This window comes from Onychomys torridus, chromosome 16 (genome assembly GCF_903995425.1).
Source record: "Onychomys torridus chromosome 16, mOncTor1.1, whole genome shotgun sequence".
Lineage (NCBI taxonomy): Eukaryota > Metazoa > Chordata > Mammalia > Rodentia > Cricetidae > Onychomys > Onychomys torridus.
Window position 1 is genome coordinate 47,675,619 of NC_050458.1, and position 21,008 is coordinate 47,696,626.

Genomic DNA, 21,008 nt, shown 5'->3' on the forward strand with positions numbered 1-21,008 from the left:
TAAGAGATAAGCAACAAGAAAATAGAAAACAGATTAGCCACAAATCAAACAAAAGCCAACCCTATAAACAGTTACACACACACACATACACACACACACACACCCCAAAGACTACTTGGTAGCAGTTAATTTCCATGTCACTGTTTAATCAGGAAAGCTGCCCTACCCTGAGCTCAACATCCCATTCATAAAAACATGTTGGGTACAGTCCTCATCAGTCCTCTAAGTCAGTCAAGAATGCTAAGAGCCATCTCATTCTACACTGTAGGAGCCACAAGCTGCATGCTACTCTTCCTACCTAGGGACACTACCTGGCTATCAGAACTCCACACTTGAGATGCCATCTGTCTCTAAGTGCAAGAACTTCTCTTCCATGACTAATCATTGGCATAAAGCTAGTAGACACTTGAACTTCAAGTCATTCTAAAAATATATCCAGAACAAATAGCTAACTGGAAGGCAACACACATCCAAAGCTAAAGTCGAAAATAAGAGAGTCAGAAAAGATATTTTATGAGAAATGAGGGGAAAGGCTGAGTGTACTCCCAGAACTTGGGAAGCAAAGACAGGCAGGAGGATTGTGCTGCAAGTTCAAAGCCAGTCTGGTATCCACAGCACGATCCAGGCCAGCCAGGGTGATGCAGTGACCCTATCTGCAAAACCAAAAAGAAATGAAAAAAATTTGTAATGAAAGAGTTCACAATTTTCCAAGTGGTTAAAGGAACAGCTAAAATATATGGCCTCATTACCACAAGTCAGGCAATATTCTAAACGACTTAGTTACTAGCTTAATCAGCACAATCTCCCTATAAAGTACAATTATTATTTCCATTTTTCTAGACAAGGAAATAAACACATCAAAAAGTTAAGTCATTTGCTGAGGGGTATACTGTGAATAGATGAGGTATGAGTTTTAAAAATGAGGCAACTGGGACTGGACAGATGGCTCATCAAGAGCACTGACTGTTCTTCTAGAGGCCCCTGAGCCGGTTGTCAGCACCCACAGGGTGGCTCATAATCGTCTGTTCCAGGGGATCCAATGCCCTCTTCTGACCTTTACAGTCATTGCCCACACATGGTGCACAGACATATATATAGACTAAACACTCATACACATAAAATAAAAACAAAGGAAGGGGAGATAATGAGTGCATCTTTACCACCATACCTGACTTACATTTACCGTGTCTAGGAAATAAAAGCCACACTGGAAAACTTTAGGAGGGATCAGAAATCCAAAAACATGGAACAGCCAGTTTTTAAAAGGCCAAACTGAAAAATCCAATAAACCCACCTATTGTGTTCTTAATCTCAATTAAAGGCAGATTAAAGAGCCAGGTGTGGTGGTACATGCCTTTAATCCCAGCAGAGGTCTCTGAGTTAAAGGCCATCCTGGTCTACAGAGCAAGTTCCAGGACAGCCAGGGCTACATATAGAAACCCTGTCCCAAAAAAACAAAAATAAAAAAAAAAGGAGGAGGAGAAGCAGCAGCAGCAAATTAAAAAAATTGTTTAATTGAAAATTGGTCAAAATAAACTACCAAAAATATAACCTAGAAAAGGTGATATAAAGGTTACAGTAAGAAAGTCTCAGAGAGAATGTAGTGAGGCAGTATGTAAAAAAGCACTAGAAATTTTGCCAGAATAAAGGAGAGACCCCAAGACACAGATTCAAGGTGGTGAATACATAAAGTATATGTACAGGGATGAGCAGATGAGGAGCCTAGATTAAAGCATTTAAAGGCATGTTGATTTCTTTTCTTTTCTTTTTTTTTTTTTTTAATGTGCATTGGTGTTTTGCCTGCATGTATGTCTGTGTGAGGGTGCCAGATTGCCCTGAAGCTGGAGTTACATAGAATTATGAGCTGTCATGTGGTTGCTGGGAATTGAACCCAGGTCCTCTGGAAGAACAGCCAGTGCTCTTAACTGCTGAGCCATCTCTCCAGCCCCAACATGTTGAATCCTAACAATCCCACCACCAATGTATTATCAAGCAAAATCACAGGAACAAAACACTAGAGAGCAGAATTCTGAAATGTTTATTATTATCATCATCATCAGTAGTAGTAGTAGTAGTAAATTATTATGTGTACAGATGTTTGGCCTGCATCCATGTCTATGCACCACATGCACTCATGGTGTCTTCAGAGGCCAGATGAAGGCATGGGATCCCCAAAGCTGGAGTTGCAGTCAGTTGTAAGCCACTATGTGGATGCTGGGAATTAAACCCTAGCTTCTGGAAAAGCCAGTGTTCTCAACTGCTGAGCTACCTCTCCAGCCCATAAGGAGGCAATTTTTAAGGGACAAAAGGTGTAAGACCATTGACAGAAACATTGTTAGCCAATATTCCAAACTCCATGCTATTTGTATGCCTCATACCCCAGGACCTTGGGCATGGGGGGGGGGGGGGTCAAAGAATAATCTTTTAACAAGGATTTTTTTAAAAGGCAGATCTCTTTGTGGGAGGGGTTAATAAAGGTATTTTAACAGTTTTTTTTTAATATAGATTTTTAAGCACTAGAGTTAAGGGAGAAGAAGAGACATAGAGAAAAGACACACCTAAGAATATGGGTGTTGGCTTCCCTAAAGGATGGCCAGAAAAGATAAATCTAAAACATGTAATTCTTAATTATCTCTATTCAAGATGACCTAAATAATTCCGAGAACCTTTTCCTCTATTATGTAAGCCAGTCTGAAGAAGCTGAGTCTTAGATTAAAGGAGAGTGAACTCCACCAGGAATCAGTGAGAGGAAAGCACTCAGGAGGGAGCAGAGGAAGACCTGTGGGAAACATGGAATCCTTCGGCCACTGGGAAACTTACTTTGTAAAATGGATTCTGTCGTTACACTCCCAACTTCAGTACCACTTCAAGACACCAGCTATGCAGTCAGGTGGGAGAGGACCTGCTGAGGTGAGCATCAGCATGTCCATCCTCACAGAAGGGAGCAGGGGACAGACACGTAACATGCTTGAGAAGCAGAGTTTCTCATTCCAGGATAGACTGTCTGCCATTTACAAGTGTCCCTAAAGTTCCAGGCTTGGAATGTGACCTTCAGATTAAAACACTAGAGGTACAATCAATATACAACTCTAAATCTCTCTCTCTTAGGAATAAATTTAGCTTAAAAATTTTTATTCATGCTAAAACTGACTCTCAAAATTGGCTTTTCCAGATTTCATATTCCTGTGAGCTTTATAGGTTTAAAAGAGACTAGAAAGAAATACAGTAAATAAAAATATAGACACCTAAATAGATTTTAAAGTCATTTAAAATTTCTCCTACCTCTAGGATTCACTGTTGTCCAAACCTGTACAAGACTTATTCATGGAGGCCCCTAGGGTGGTTCAACAGTAGAAGCATTTGCTGAGCAAAACTGATAATTGAGTTCAATCTCTACCCAGAACCCACTTACAAAGTCAGATGTGACCAACATCTATAATCCCAACACTCTTACAGGGAGATAAGAGAGAGAGAATTGGCCAGAAGCTTGTAGGCCAATTAGCCTAGAACAGTGGTTCTCAATCTGTGGGTCTTGAGACCCCGGGGTCAAATGACCCTTCCACAGGGATTACATATCAGATATTCACATTATGATTCATAATAGTAGCAAAATTAGTTATGAAGTAGCAATGAAAACAATTTGATAGTTGGGGGGGTCACCACATAAAACTGTATTAAAGGGTTGAATGAAGCACTAGGAAGGTTGAGAACCACTGGCCTAGAGTGAAGTGACAGGAATGACAAGATTTTGCCCCAACAAACACGAGAATCAACTCCCAAAAGCTGTCCTCTGACCTCCATTATGTGTCTACATAGGCATGCATGCGCGCGCGCGCACACACACACACACACACACACACTTATACAAAACTTATACAAAAGACACTAGCAGAAAGAATACCAAATTCCTAGACAATACCTAATTCCTAATCATATAGTACCTGATATTTGATACACAGAACTCTTACAGCTCCAAACCAAACAAACAAAAGAGAACCTTTAAAATAACCTATAGAAAAGAAGCCAGGCATGGCGCCATGTACTTGTAATCCCAAGATTGAGGCAGCAGAAACAGGCAGATCCCTAGGAGTTGTTGGCCAGCCAGCCTACTCTAACTGGCAAGCTCCATACCAATGAGACCTTGTCTCAAAAACAAGGTGGAAGACATCTAAGGAATAAACATCCAAGGCTGACTTTTGGTTTCCACATATAACTATAGGCAGATGTACTACACAAACATACACTCACACCAAAAAATAAATAAGTAAATAATTAAAGAACTAGGAGACGTTTCTCTGAGGGAGGAAGGAAGGAACACAAACAGCCAACAAACATAAAAAGACATCACTATGGAAATTCAAATCAAAACCACAATGAGATGTTACTTCATACCCAATTTAAAATACCTACGGAAGCCAGGCAGTAGTGGTAAACACCTTTAATCCTAGCTCTTGGGAGGTAGAGGCAGGCAGATCTCTGAGTTCAAGGCCAGCCTGGTCTACAGAGTTGGTCTCAAGTTCTAGAACAGCCAGGGCTATACAAAGAAATCCTGTATCGAAAAACTACAAAAAGCTACAAAAACACTTTTTAAAAATTACAAATGATTGCCAGGATACAGGGAAACTAGAAGTCCCATACATTGTGATTGAACGTAAAATAGTATATCCACTTTGAAACAGAATATAGCAGCTCCGAAAAGACTACAGAGTTAATATGTAACCAGCAATTCTACAGAACAGATACTTTTTTTAAAACAGTATCTTCTTATCCTAGGATGGCCTCGATTGGACTATGTAGCCAAGGATGACCCTGAACTTCTGATCCTCCTGACCCCACCATCTATGTGTGTAGCACCACATTTGGTTTATGGAACACAGGGGATTAAATAAAGACTTCATGAGCTAAGTAAGCACTCTATAAACTAGGCCACATTTCTAACCTAAAAAGATACTAAATGCCAAATGTTTATTGCCACATTATTCAAAATAGGCCAAAGGTAAAAAGGATACAAATACACATCAATAGAGAATGGACAAAAGTGTCCACAGTATACTTACAATACAGCATTACTCAGTAATAAAAGGACTGAAGTTCTGCTACAATGTACAAGGACAAACCTTGAAAACACTGCTAGTAAAATAAGCCACAGACAAAAAGACAAACATGATTCTATATATATCACATAACTAGAACATGCAAATTCAGAAACAGATTAGAAGATTGGAGGTTAGAAGGGTCTGGAAGAGCAGGAAATGGGGAGTTATTGCTTAATGCCTCAAGTTTCTGTTTGGGGTAATGAAAATGTTTTGGCAACAGTGATAATGGTTGCATAACATTGTGAATGTAATTAGTGCCACTTAACTGTACACTTAAAAAGCGGCTAAAATGACTTCCTGTCATCTATCCACCTATATAAAACAACTTAATTTTTAAAACAGCAAGAAAAATTAATGTACTTCAGAAGATAGTTTGGCAGTTTTTTACAAAGCTAAATCTACTGATGGATTATCAGTAAGCCACATATCTAATTATCCAAACGAGGTAAACATGAAAACTCATATGCTTTATTTCTATTTGTCAAAAACTGTTAGCAATTAAGATGCCTCCTCAGTAGTAAACAGATAAACAAACTGGTGATATACCCTAAATAAAATATTAACAATGATAAAAAGATATGACCTATCAATCTTCAGAAAGATGCAGAACTAGCTGGGTGGGGTGGCACACACATATAATCCCAGCACACAGGAAGCAGAGGCAGGAGAATCATTCCAAGTTAGAGGCCAAGCAAGACTACATAGCAAGAGTCTGTTAGAAAAGAAAACACCAACAAAGAACCTTTGATGCATTACTGTATGAAAGAACCAGCTTGAAAAGGCTACAGACAGTATGATTCCAATTATAAGACATTCTGGAAAAGACAAAACTGCAGAGACAGTGAAAAAGATCTGTGGTTGCTAAGGATACAAGAGGAGTGGGGGAGCCAGGGATGAAACTAGAACAAGCATATGAACATGCAGAGGGGCCCATAGAGTAGTCACTGTCTGATGCTATCATGGTAGAATCACAAAATTATGTATGGTCAAATTCCAAAGAATGAACTCAAATATGAATATGAATTTTCATTAACAATGTATCAATAATTGGTCATCAACTGTACCAAATGCACTACATTAATACAAGATGTTAATAAAAGAAGTTGGAGTTAGGGAAAGGGGGTATGCAGAAATGTTGTACTTACTGGTCACTTGTAGTTAAGAGTTGTTTTTATTTTGGTTGGGGGGAGAGGTCCTGCCAAGCCCCAGCAGTCCCGCAGCCCACTTACAAAATAAACACACAGACATTTATATTACTTAAACTGTTGGGCCATTAGCTCCTCAGGCTTGCCATTGTCTAGCTCTTATTTTTATACTTAGCCCATTTCTGTCAATCTATATGTCGCCACTGTGGCTTTACCTGTTGTCTTTACATGATGCTCCCTGGACAGCAGGCTGGCGTCTTCTTTTTTGTCTTTTTGGTTTTTTAATTTTTTTTCTGTTAGTCCCGCCTATACTTTCTGCCTGCTGGCTATTGGCCAATTAGTATCTTATTTACCAACCAATCATCCACAGCAGTCATTTTTTTTCTATCTATCTAAAAGTACTCTCTAAAGTATGAATTTTAGTAAGAAATAAAAGGACTAGAGAGATGGCTGAATGGTTAAGAGCACTTGCTGTTCTTACAGAGCATTTGAAATCCATTCTCAGCACCACATGGCAACTCCTAACTGTCTATAACTCTATGTCCAGGGGATCTGATGCCCTTTTCTGTCCTCCACAGGCACCAGGCATGCACACCATGTATACACAAATATGAAGGCAAAACACTCATATGTACAGTGGGGAGTGGTGGCACACGCCTTTAATCTCAGTGGAAGCAGGCAGATCTCTGAGTTCAAGAGTCTGGTCTACAAAGCAGGTTCCAGGACAGTCAGGGTTGTCATACAGAGGAACCGTCTTGAAAAACAAAAACAAAACAAAAAACCACTCATACACACATAATAAATAATCTTTAAAAAACAGAAAGGAGGGAATCAACTCCTACAAGTTCCCTCTGACTTCCACAAGCACACCATGGCATGTGCACATTCACACACACCGTAATACATAAATAATGTAATAAAAAAATGTAAGCCAAAGGGAAGGAGTAAAAAAATGTCCAAGTGAGGAGGGATATGGATATGGCACAGTGCTTGCCTAACACACACAAGGCCCCAGGTTCTATCTCCAACACAGAGGAAACAAAAATTACAAACCAAAGAGAGGATTGGATAAAGAAATGTGAGCCTTCACAGAAGAAGGGACATTTGAGAAAGGCCTTGAAAAGTAACAGCCTCGTGAAATGGTTAATGGTCAAATACATGGAACCTACAACTGAGAATGGAGACATTTCTGGGCACACAGAGTAATATGAGGAAGCTGGGAGTTGGGACAACAAAGACAGAGAGGTGTCTACACATGTTCCACACACAAATAAGAGGTATGGCAAGAGCTGCATTTGGAAGACTTTCTGGCAGTAGATAAGACACTGGAAAAGAATTTATTTTCAGGAGGCTGGAGAAGCAACTTAGGCAACTTCCTCTGCCCACTTAACCACTTCCAACTTTATCTGCAATAGCCATGCGCTGCCTCTTGCAGAGGGTTGCTCAGCATCTCTGTAGGGCACCTTCAACCCCCAAACTTTAACAGACGTCTAGAAAGAAAATAACCACTATTCCTACAAAAATCAATTCTTAGCCTGTATTATGGAGGGGTATATAACCTTAAGGTACATATTCCAATCAATATATGAACCCCTATTGTGGCCAGATACTACTCTAAGGAACAGGGATAGAGCTCATATTAGGAGAGGGAACAGACACGAGGCAAAATGTCAGATGATGCCTTGAGAAAACAGCAGAAAAGGAAGCTGCCTGAACTCTGGGTAGGCCTGGAAGGCCTTCTGCATGGAGAGGAGGAAGCAAGCACATGGTATGAAATTTGTATAACACATCTTACATAAGAAAACAGATTCTGGAGCCACACCAAGCCTGGCCCTGGTTCTATCCCAAAGTGACTAAGTAACCGCTCTTAAATTACAGCTCTCTTATCTATTTCTTTTATCTTCATTTTACTAATAAAATACTAACCCTGTTACAGTGCTATTTTGTAAGAAATAAAATAATGGATATAAACACTGTACTTGGTACAAGACCTGAAAGTGCTCAGTGATTTATTATATTACATCTGTGGTTTAATATGCACAGACAGCATCTTACTTCTGTATCAAAAAACTATGTTTGCTTGTTTCTTTTGACACAGGCTGGCCTCAAACTCAAGATATCCACCTATCCATGCCTCCCAAATGCTGGGATTAACTATTACACCTGGCCCTAAAAACTATACATGATTTAGCCTAGACTTTCTGAAATAAATATGGTTTCCCTCACTAGCAATTAAGAAGCACTTCCGGGCTGGAGAGATGGCTCAGAGGTTAAGAGCACTGACTGCTCTTCCAGAGGTCCTGAGTTCAATTCCCAGCAACCACATGGTGGCTCACAACCATCTATAATGAGATCTGGTGCCCTCTTCTGTGTACATAATAAATAAATAAATATTTAAAAAAAAAACAAAAAAACAAAAACCACATTCAGGATCTTCATGGGTATCAGGTGGATGCTCAAGTTCCCTACATAAAATGGCTCATTTTTATAACCTTCAAAAATAACCTCCTGCCGGGCGGTGGTGGCACACGCCTTTAATCCCAGCACTCGGGAGGCAGAGCCAGGCGGATCTCCATGAGTTCAAGGCCAACCTGGGCTACCACGTGAGCTCCAGAAAAGGCGCAAAGCTACACAGAGAAACCCTGTCTCGAAAAACAAAACAAAAACAACAAAAATAACCTCTCGTGGTTAGGGATTTAGGTCAGTGGTAGAGTGCTTGCCTAGCAAGCACAAGGCTCTGGGTTCGGTCCTCAGCTCTGGCAAAAAGAAAAAGAAAAACAAAAACAAACAAAAAAAAAAACCTCATAGATTACTTAAAATAATCAGTACTATATAAAAGATATCCAAATATATTGTTATTCACAGAATAATGGTAAAAATGTAATTTTTAAATTTTGTGTACATGGCTGAATCATTGGAGTTGGAAATCACAGACAGAAAGGGTCAAACCTAATGAGTCTTCTGTTCTAGAAACAGAACACTATTTCATAAAACAACATGAAGAATCACCTCCAGCCACAAATACACTTCTAAAAGCTGCTTTAGTTAAAATATATATATTAGGCTAACAATTATGACCTAAGATTATATTTTATGCTGTTAATTTAGTAGTTAAATCTTATTTTTAATAGGAAAAAAGATTACAAGATGTATATTTTAATAGGTGAATATGCTGAATTAGGTCAACAAATAAGAAATTGGTTGGCTAGAGAATTAAGTCTTGATTCACTTATAAATGGAAGACAAAGCTTCCCCTTTTCCTCTTTTCAAATGACTTAATTTAGAATGAACTAAGGCAAAGATAAAACATTACTCCATTCTTCCCCTAGAAAACACATCAGTTATTAATTTGCAAATGAACTCAGATATATGACTCCTACATGATCAATGCTGTGACTTCACACTGGCAAAGACACTTCTTAGAACTGAATTATCACTAGGTTCCTAAAAAACGACTTTCCTAATGAACCACAACAAGCCTCTTCAGCAGGTACAGATGGGCCAATGTCAAATATTAAAAATATTCATATAAAAATGGAGAGAGAGGGAGGTTGGAGATAATGCTTGGTCTGTTGAGAAATATTTACTAAGCTTCTCTAAAAAAGGATTATATAAATGCTTTAGCTACTAACACAAGAATTTAATTTCAACTCATTTTTTTTGTGTATGATGTATGCATGTGTTTGTGTTCATGTAGTTGTTAGTACTCAAGCATTTGTGTGCACATTTGTGGGGCCAGAGGTTGATGACAGCTATATTACTCTATGACTCTCTTTTTTTTGGGGGGGGGGGGAGCACGGCGCAGGGGTGTACTCAGGAGAGAGCACCACAGACCTGGAGCTCATTGATTTGGCAAGACTAGCTGGCCATCCAGGGATCCTTTTGCATATGCCTCTCCAGAGTTAGGGTTACAATCATGTACCACCACGCCACACCTGGCTTTTCATGTAGGTATTAGAAATGTGAACTCAGTCCTCAATGCTTATGCAGCAGGTATTTTACCAAGTGAGTCACTTCCCTAGCCCTTCAACTCATTAATATCTTTTTCAAGATGTTTTACATATAGGTATGTGACAAAACAAAATTATAAGAATCTGAATATATAGATTTCTGCTGAAATCATAAAGCCTAATACTTTGATTTTGAAAATAAGTTGACTTTTTAAATCTAGTGAACAGTTGACTGAGCATCATGACTGAGTTAGATGCTCAGTGTGTAAAATAAAGCAAATAAAAATAAGCAAGGAACAAACTCATAGAACCTATTAATTCAGAAAGGACCCTGAACGGTGAAAGCATCTGACCCTTCCCATGGCATATTTCTTGAGAGAGTTGGCAGCAAACCCCTTTAATCCCAGCACTGGGAGGCGGAAGCAGAGGCAGGTGGATCCAAGTTCGAGGCCAGCTTGGTCTACACAGTGAGTTCCAGGACAGCCAGGACTGTTACACAGAGAAACCCTGTCTCCAAAAAAATAAAATAAAAAATGTGCTGAGCACAAACAATATACCATGTACTACTCTGCATGTTGGGAATGCAATGGTGACTGTACAGTCCTTATCCTCTGACAGACGGGTCCCAGAAAGACAGTTCTCCATTCTGCTTTTCCTATGATCCAAAACCAAATCTTTCCTCTTCCAAAGGATCATGTACTTACTTGCCAAATTGTTTCCCACTCATTCAAATTAAATACAGAATGACATCAAGTACAGTTAGGAGTAAAGTTCATAGGCAGGGTGCCCAACACAAAAAGCTGGCTCTGCTACGTACTAGCTAGGTGACCTTGGTCAAGTTGTTCAATTCTTCCAAGATTCAGTTTGTTCATTTGGAAAAATGGGAGATACCCTTACCTCCTAATTTTTCTAAGAATTAAATAAGTCAACATTTATCAAGTATTTAAAATGTCTAGCTCTTAAAATCTGTTATGTAAAAATTGTTCTTTATGAGTTTTTGGTCACTGAAGTATCCTTGTCTATCTGTTTTGGTGTTAAAGCAAATTATTGCCAGAATTTCCTACATGTCTATTTTATTTAAACCAGTTGCTATAGCTCCTGCTTCCCTTTGTGAGGCTTGGGCTTTAGGCATGGGGAAAACCAGAAAAGGAAGAGGCAAAACTCACTAGTTCATCATTTGGCTCCAACCCTCCCATTTCTTCACCTCCAGCCTTCCTCACAGGGAGAAAAGGCCTCTTAATCATACACTACACCTCTCTTCCCAAACTATCTTCTATTTATGTGAATCAAGTATGTAAATTCAAGACCCATCATCTCAGTCTCAGGCTGCTTGGGCCCCACTTGCTTCTGACCACCTACCTTTTCAACTCCAGGCCATGCTCCAAAACCCACTTTGCTGTAGCAATATATCACGTACTTTTAACCTCAGCCTTAAAATGTTCCCTCTCCACCGCTCCCACACAGTTCTCTCCTATCTATCCTTTAAGACCCACTAAATCTCTCTTCTTCTATAGCTTTCTCTTATATTTTCCATACTCAATTAGGAGTAGCAGCCTCTTCCATGGTTCTCCCCTAGTTCATTACATCACTGTTACAGCCTTATAAATCCTTTGTAAATTTTATAAATGTTAATTTTCTATGTCTGACTCTCCCACAGACACTGAACTCTAGGAAAAAGGAAGATGAAGGAAGATATTTTATCTTGGCATTTCTTGTATATAGAATGGAATCTACTTAGCAATCTTGGCTGAAGTGAAAATCTTTTTCCCAGATGTAGTTTATTCCCTTTAAGTTTCATGAACCCCTTTATCTTCAGGGAAAGTCAACTTTCAGCATATATTAACCAGTGTAGCAAATTTTTATTTTCATTTCATAGAAACACTTAATGATACCACTATGTCTTTCATTCCAATTCAAATTTCTGCTATGGAATATTCTAGAACTCAATTCTACTTCCACAAAATCTTGTTCAATCAAAAGATGCAAATCTTCTGCCATTATATTTATTTTTGCAGTGCTAGAGACAGAACTTGGGGCCTTGTGCATGTTAAGCAAATACTGAGCTCTACCCTCAGCCCCCTTTGTCAAGTTTAAACTCACTGGGTAGACTCACTGGGTAGGGGTAGCAATGAATTAAATGCAACATGTACTTTTCATTTTGTCTGTTCACACAAGTGCAGAATATATATTCAAGTTGGTTTCACTGGTTATGTAAGAGTTTGTAGATTCTGCTCTTAATCCACCAAACTGCCCTCCAGTAGGATAATCACTGAACACAAATAAGAGTGATACTGTTCTAAAATTCTCCAGAAATTCCCAGCTTTCCTCATAGGTCAAGGAGTTCTTCGGTTTCTTCACCTATCCCACCCCTGTTCCCTCCGGGCCTCTCTTCAGTTGTTTCACAGAGCTGAGGAACAGCTGGCCACTGCTCTTCAACATACCCTAGAATCAAGGTTTTCATTATCTCATTGCCCTATCAGATTAAAGTGTCTCAAGTCAAAATTCTAAGTTTTCTCTATTCTTAATTTTAATTACTCATAGAAACACCCTGTAAATTTTCTACAATGAATTTAAATTCAACATATGTGAACCTATGCCAACCTATGTGAAAAGACAAAGACAAAAAGCTTAACATCTTGGTTACATGAAAATAGACAAACCTGTGGAGAAATAAACCTATGACCTACACTGACATAGAGACAGAGGTTACTTTCATTGTCAAAGCTATATAAATATGAATGGCTCTGACTAGGACCTAACAGTCCAGTAAAGTGATGTTTGAAAATATTTCTCAAGTCTTCTTTCCTTTAAACAAAAATTTTATGTAGGGATCCAAGAGGTAACAGAAGAGTTGCTCTGCTGGGACTGGGTAGAATGAACCCCACTCCCGCCCCGCATCTGTGCCAATTCTACATAACTGGGACAGCCCAGCAACCAAGGTAAAAAGTGCTTCCCATCTCACTCTGGTATTTTATTTTGGTTTGGTTTGGTTTGAAACAGGGTCTTTCTATGTGAACCTGGCTGTCCTAGAACTCACTATGTACACCAGCCTGGCCTCCAACTAACAGAGATCTGCCTGTCTCTGTCTCTAGAATGCTGGGATTAAGGACAACCAGCTGTGTGTGTGTGTGTGTGTGTGTGTGTGTGTGTGTGTGTGTGTGTGTGTGTGTGTGTTTTGGTTTTTCGAGACAGGGTTTCTCTGTGTAGCTTTGTGCCTTTCCTGGAACTCAGAGATCCACCTGCTTCTGCCTCCCGGGTGCTGGGATTAAAGGTGTGTGCCACCACCTGGCAGGTGTTTTATTTTTGTGTGCAGTTTAATATAATTTGTGCAGGAGGCATATGAGTCAGAGGATAAGCTTGAGTACAGGTCCTTGGGTACCTTCCACATTTTGTTAGAGGCAGGAGTCTCTAACTGCCCTGGAACTTTGCCAAGCAGGGTAAGCTAGCTAGCTAGCAAGCAAGCTGGCTTCTGGGCATTCAAACTCAGGTCCTCACATTTGTGAGGCAAGTGCTTTGTGAGCCATCTCTCCAGACCACAACTCCTATTTTGTTTTGCTTTTGGTGTATGTACATGCATGTATACACATGTGGACGTCTAGAGGCCAGAGAATGACACTGGGTGTTTTCTCAACTGCTCTCTGCCTTATTTTTTGAGACAGGCTCTCTTACTGAATGTACAGATTCAGTTAAATTGGCTGGCTAGCTAGGCCCCCAGGTATTCTTCTGTCTCATCACTGAGATTATAGGTCTGAACTACAGTGCCTGTTTTGTTTGTTTTATTTGATTGACAGAGGGTCTCACTTATATAGTCTTGGTGGATCTGGAACTCAGTCTGTAGACCAGGCTGGCCTCCAACTCACAGAGATCTGCCTACCTCTGCTTCCCAACCATGTAACTGACTTTTTAAAAAACCACAAGTACTAGAGAAAAAAACTGGGGAAGAGGGCAAAAAAAAAAAAAGAGTAGGAAAAGCAATGAGAAATAAAAATCTTTCAGATAAGTAAGATGACGATGATGCTTCAAGTTGGAGGTAACAGATTCAGAATGAATTCTGGAATCTAGTTTAATCCCTAAGTTGTTTTCAGATATAATTTACTTATAAAATTATAAACAACACAAGATCTAATCAGGTTTGATATCTATCAAGACCCAGAACATTTCCATCGCTCCAGAACAGTGATTCTCAACCTGTGGGTCAAGACCCTTTGGGTCTAATTACTCTTTGGGGGAATATCAGCTATCTTGCACATCAGATATTTACATTATGATTCATAACAGTAGCAAAATTATAGTTATAAAGTAGCAACAATTTATGGGTGGGGGAGTCACCACATGAGGAACTGATTAAAGGAAATCAGCATTAGGAAAGTAGAGAACCACTACTCTAGAAACTTATGTCCCCCTCCTAGTCAATTCTCATCCACCCAGATGGTAAAAAATTAAAGCCAGACACTGAGGCAAAGACCTGTAATCCCAGTATTTGGAAAGCGGAAGCAGAAAGAACAGAAGTTCAAGGCCACCCTCAGCAATATAACAAGTTTGAGACCAGCTTGGGCTATATGAGACCTGTCTATGAAAAAAACAAAAACACAGTATTATCAATCCTGTTCCTGGTATCACAGGTGAGTTTTGGCTTATAAATAAGATGAACCATTTTCTAACCTTTTACTCAGCATATGTTAGGCTTATCTTTATTACAATGTTTCATTTTGTTGTTGAGCAGCCTTCCAGTATATGCATGTACTAGTTTATCTTGCCAATGAACAGACATCTGGACTATTTCTGGGATATGATCAGTATGAGAATAACTGCTATAAGCATTCCTGCATACAGCTTAGTTATGGAAAACTTTGTTTCTTCTGAATAAATACATAAAAATGAAACTGCTTGGTCACAAAATATGTATGTCCAACTTTCTAAGAATGTCTTAAGTTTCCCAAAGTGGGTACATCATCTTACACACCCACCAACAGTGCACCAAACTCCTAGATACACTGTTTGAGAAACTCTACCTATGCCACAGCCAAACTAGCATTCTTTAGCTCTCCACACACTTGTACTATTTTAACAACTCTGCAGATGCACACCAAGAACACTTTCTCCTCTTACTCTACTTTCTATACTGCTCATTTTCTGGTATTTATTCATTCCACAAATACCATGAAGGAGGAGAAAAGGCTAGGCTAGTCAGTGTTCTGGAGGGATGAAGTAGCATCTTCAAGGAACTGAAAAGTAAATGTAGCTGGAAACCAGCAAAAGCATCAAGATAAGCAGTCTGAGAGGTAGCTGGAGCCAGGCAGAAGGGTCTGTTTTCTCTACAGGGTGCTATGGGAAACCATTAAAATATTTTAATTAGGAAAGAGAGGTGACTCTTATGCTCTGGGCAAGGTAGGACAGAGGCAGGTGTGAATAGAAATAGAAGACCATGTGAAAAGGCCACCAGTGTCCACTGAGTATGAGTATGGCACTGTGGGTAGTGGGAACAGGAAGAAAGAAGTGTCACTACAGGACTTCTATTGCAGAGCTGCAGAGATGACTCCACAGCTGAGCACTGGCTGCTCTTCCAGGGAACCCGAGTTAGATTCCCAGCACCCACAGAGCAGCTCACAATCATCTGGAACCCACGTAGGCAATCTGACCACCCTCTTCTGGCCTCAAGCACCAGGCACACAAGTGGTGCACAGACATACATGCAGGAAAAACACCCCATACACATAAAATTAAAAACAATTTTTAAACAAAGTTGTATTATGGAAATAGTATTGACAATAACTAGGGGATAAGACTGTTGCACAAATCCTAAATGGTCTTATGAGCAAGCCACAGATACTACCTCTTACCTCACGAACTCCTCAGCCTGAAAGAGCATTACTTCCTATCTCCTCCTGTCTTATATTCCTTTCTCTGTCCAGCCATATCACTTCCTGTCTCAACCTTCCTAGAGCTGGAATGAAAGGTGTGTGCCACTACTGCCTTGCTGTTTCTCTTTCAGACTGGATTAATCTGGTGTAGCAGCCCAGTGTGGCCTTGAACTCATAGAGATCCAGATGGATCGCTGCCTCCCAAGTGCTAGGATTAAAGGTGTGTGCCACTACTGCCTGACCTCTGTGTTTAGTCTAGTGGCTGGCTCTGTCCTCTGATCTTCTGGCAAACTTTATTAGAGTACAACAAAATATCACCACTTAAGACTGTGACTTAGGAGACTGGAAAAGGAGTGATGCTATTGGGCGAAAGGGAGACCTATGGAAAAGTTCATCCTAATATAAAAGCGGGAGGATTACGTCTTTTTGTTTTTGTGTGCTGTGAGGTTAGTGTGGATAGGGACTAGTCAGAAGAACTGAAGGGAGATCATTTGTGGTGCCCTGAAAAGGCTTCAAGAAAGAAAAATGTCTGTTTCTAACTGTCCTAATAAAAACTGCTGAGACCTAAGTGTGGTAGATTATGCCTAGCACTCGGGAGAATCATTAAGTTCACAGACAGCCTGGGCTACAAGAGACCCTGTTTCAAAAAAAAGGGTAGATGTCCTATTGCAGAAGATATCCTTCGGTATGTCTATATTTAAGGCTTCAAATTAAGGTGGTAAACACTAGTGGCTTCTGTATGTCTGGTATCTTGCTAGGTATTGCTTCAAACAGAGGGTCCTAAGTGACTGAGTGGAAGTGGGGTAGAAAAATGGTAAGAGAAGCAAGGGCAGCTATCAGAGGCTGTGACAAGGGATGACACAGTACATATGAGACAGGCTTTGTTGTCAAAGCTAGGAAGGTCAGCATCTTTCTCAGCTAACTGGTGTCTAGCCCACATTTTGCTTCCCTTTTATCTATAATTACAGATTTTTTGTTTGTTTTTTTTCAAGAGAAGTTTCTCCATATAACAGGTTCTGGCTGTCCTGGAACTTGCTCTGAAGACCAGGCTGGCCCTGAACTCACAAAGATCCGCTTGCCTTGGCCTCCCGAGTGCTGGGAATAAAGGCGTACGCCACCACCGGCTAGCTGAATACCGAATTTTAAAGCGGGCGGGGGGGTGTGGGGGTGGGTGGGTGTGTGTGTGTGTGTGTGTGTGTGGTAATAAGTGATGGCTCAGCAAAGAATGCTTGCTGTTCTTCCCTAGGACCTGAGTTGGGTCCTCAACACCCACATCAGGCAGCTGAAACTCCACCTGTAACTACTCCAGCTCTAAGGGATCCAGCACCCTCCACAGACACCTACACCCACATATACAAATAAATAAGTAATACAATCTTTTTTAAAAAAAAGAAAAAACCTATTTTAACCCTTTGACTTTATAGCTCAGGAAAAAGTGAGAGAATGGTGACTTTACACCAATACAGTCAAAGGTGGGGCCTGGCTCTCCGCCAGCCAGGCAAAGTGCTTGCCATGCAAGCCTAAGTACCTGATCTGATCCCCAGTACCCACATAAAAGCTGGGCACGTAGCTGTGCTCCACCCAGACATGTGCATGTGCACCTGTATATACATACAAACATATATACAAACATCTTAAATGTACTCTAATTTAAAAAAATCACCAGGGTGTGATGGGGTATGCACACCTTTAATCCCAGCACCTATGAGGCAGAGGCAGTGAATTTCTGTGAGTTCTGGCAGCATGGTCTATGAAGAGAGTTACAAAACTGCCAGGGCTACTAGGAGAAACCTGGTCTACAAACAAACAAACTCCATGCAGTCCCAATCTTAAGAAATTAAGAAAGAAACATATCAATATAAAGCTGTAGATAAAGTTTGTTACTATTATTTTTCACAAAGATGAACCATGTTGGCGCGCCTTAGGCCCCAATGGCTTCTCATCCTGACGATGTCTCAGTCCACAATATAAAATATGGAGATATGTTTATCAATTGTCCAGTTAAAATTCAGCCTTTTAGATGTGAGTATAACTTTTGATGTGTGGCTCTACACATCAAATCTTGAACTCTGCAATTCAAGAGTTAAGGTCCCAGCAGTACTGAGTTCTTTAGCTCAGTTACTGGACACCTCAGTTACAGGACAGCCCTGGTTTCACTTCTATGATCAAAAGTATGAACCACTACTTTGGAAGCCAGAAAAATATTCACTGTGCCTGAAAACAGTAGGGATTCTTACTAAGTTCAGTGGCACATACTGATCCTAGCACTTGGGATGTGGAAGCAGGAGGAACAGGGGTTCAGGGTCAGCCTCAACTCAGTAGTGAGGATGAACCAGCCTGGGATACATAGGAAGAAGAAGGGAAAGAACAAACACAGGGCCTCTTGAGAAGAGCAAGGGTAGTACCAAGAATAACTGACTGCTACTAGGGCGGGCCAGATAAAACCTAGAGGACAGGTTCTGTGTGCTGTTTTTAAATGAGGGAGAACGCACATTTGCTGTAGAAAGCAGATATGTAATGGTGGTAGCAGACTAAGAGAAGAGCACATTACTCCCTAGAAGTGGCTTTGGGTACTTTTTCCTGAGGTTCAAGGCCAAAGTAAATTATTTAACATTACTTTTTACTTGCCCTACAGACTAATCCGACTGTCCAGCCTACAGAATGTCTACAGAACAGGGACCATCTTTAATGCCACTCCACACCACCTTTTTTTCTTCTATGTAACAAGCGGGCCTTAAACTCACAACCCTGCTTCTGCCTCAGGAGGTCCAGGGTCATAGGCAGGCATCGCCACATCCACCTATCTATTTTTATTCTCTTTGTAGCTATTACCAAATGACTATATCTCCCATGCGTTAGAGAAGCCTGTTATTGCAAATTACATGACATATGCAGAATCTTTTTTTTAAAGATTTTTATTTATTAAGCTTACAGTATTCTGCCTGCATGTATTCCTACAGGCCAAGAAGAGGGCACCAGATCTCATTACAGATGGTTGTGAGCCACCATGTGGGTGCTGGGAATTGAACTCAGGACCTCTGGAAGAACAGCCAGTGCTCTTAACCTCTGAGCTATCTCTCCAGCCCGACATATGCAGTATCTTAATCAACATTCAGGGATGTAATATTCAAACAAAAAATCATCTTCCTATCATGCTGAACCATAGTCAAGTGTCCAAAGCCACTGTAAGCTAGTGTTTTCTCATTCTTTTTCAGTTTTGTTGTTGTTTTTGAAACAGGGTCTCCTATAGCTTCGGCCAGCCAAGAACACTATGTAGACCAGGCTAACCTCGAAGTCAGAGACCTGCCTAGCTCTATCAGTGCTGGGACTATGTTTTTGTTTGTCTTTCCTGACAGGGTTTCTCTGTGTAATCCTGGCTGTTTTAAAACTCAGTCTGTAGACCAGGCTGGCCTCAAACTCAGAGATCTCCCTGCCTCTGCCTCTGCCTCCTAGAGTGCTGGGATTAAAGGCGTGTGCCACCACCGCATAAATAAATCCACATTAATGCCACCAGCTGATGCCACAGTTATACCAACAATGTGTTATGTAGCTCATCTTCCTGCTGGCCCTGGGTATTATCTGCAGAGGAAACTGAATTTTATCTGTAATCAGGAGAATCTTTTCACCAAACCGTGGGTTTCAAGGTCACAAGATTCTGGAAAGGATTAGGGATGCAGCTCAGTGGCAGAGGTAGCTGCCTAGCACGAATTAGGCTCTAGTCTCAATCTCCAGAAGACTTTCAAGGACCTAAAACTAAAACTACCCCCAAGAGGACAGAGTACTTCAGAAATCTGGGCGAAAGTACTGTGCTGCAGAAATGGATGTCAACAGTGAACAAAGTGAGAGCAATCTCATGATTCCTGCACACCTTAAACCAGTAACACAGACGAGAAAGACAACCTTTTACATTTTGTATTTCTTTTTCAGCTGATGTTTCCAGCTCAAGAGAGGATGGCAGAACTAAACTAGGTATTAAAGAGAAACTTCTTACAGATGAACTCTTAGGCATACCAGCAACGGTGGTCAAGCATGGGCAAACTGAAAAGTTCAGAAACTTTCCAAGGGTCACAAAAAACACTTTCCTGTATTTCACCCTAGTCCAGATTTCATATTCCGCATAGTTTTGTGTGTGTGTGTGTGTGTGTGTGTGTGTGTGTGTGTGTGTAAGAGCCAATAGGGTGGAATGACAGCAGGAAGTAACAGATTTTTAGGACCACACCTACCACTATCTGATGTGCACCTCAAGCAGCTGAGTTATAAGGAACCTGGTAAAAAGCTCTGGGGTCTAGAAGAGGAGAGCTAGCCTCTCTCTCAAGCCCCGCCTCTCACTAGCTCTATGTATGTACCTGAGGAAAAGGGATGATAAACAACTCTCAGGTCTACTGGGTAGACATTTTAAGACAGTTTGAAATTCCTTGGCCAGGGTTTGAAGATTTTGTTTTTAATGCAATCCTTTCCTGTCTCTCAGTAAAACTTAAAAAAAATCCCAGTTCTAAATTCTTGGTCAAAGTAAATGTGACCATTCCAGCTATATAAAAACTTCATTTTACAGTCAAGAAAAAGTATTCTGCTAAAATATTTTAACACCAAAAAGGAAAATCTCCTAATATCTTACCAGTGTAAGGTCTTCTCTTACACACTTACACACACACACACACACACACACACACACACAAAATCACCTCACTTAAAGTTTTATAGCCTATGAAGAAAAACTACTATAAAACAGACATAATAAATATACACTTGAGTGTAACAGGTGCTTCCAATTTGAGTAGCTAGAACTTTTACAAATCATACATTAAACACAAGGTCATAATTCAAATCCTAACAGAATTATTTTCAAAAATTTCAAGTAATTCATCTGTGTAGTCATATAAGTGTCTCCTTATGTGATAGGCTTGATGTTAATATACAAGAAAGAAAACCTCTATTAACACATATACAAGACTAGCA

At 40.2% G+C, this 21,008-nt stretch overlaps 1 protein-coding gene across 3 annotated transcripts in view; it reads right to left on the reverse strand.

Moving 5' to 3' along the window:
* Tcf20 (transcription factor 20) overlaps nucleotides 1-21,008 on the reverse strand; it is a 157,802-nt gene that overhangs the window by 69,945 nt on the left and 66,849 nt on the right. The window lies entirely within an intron of this gene.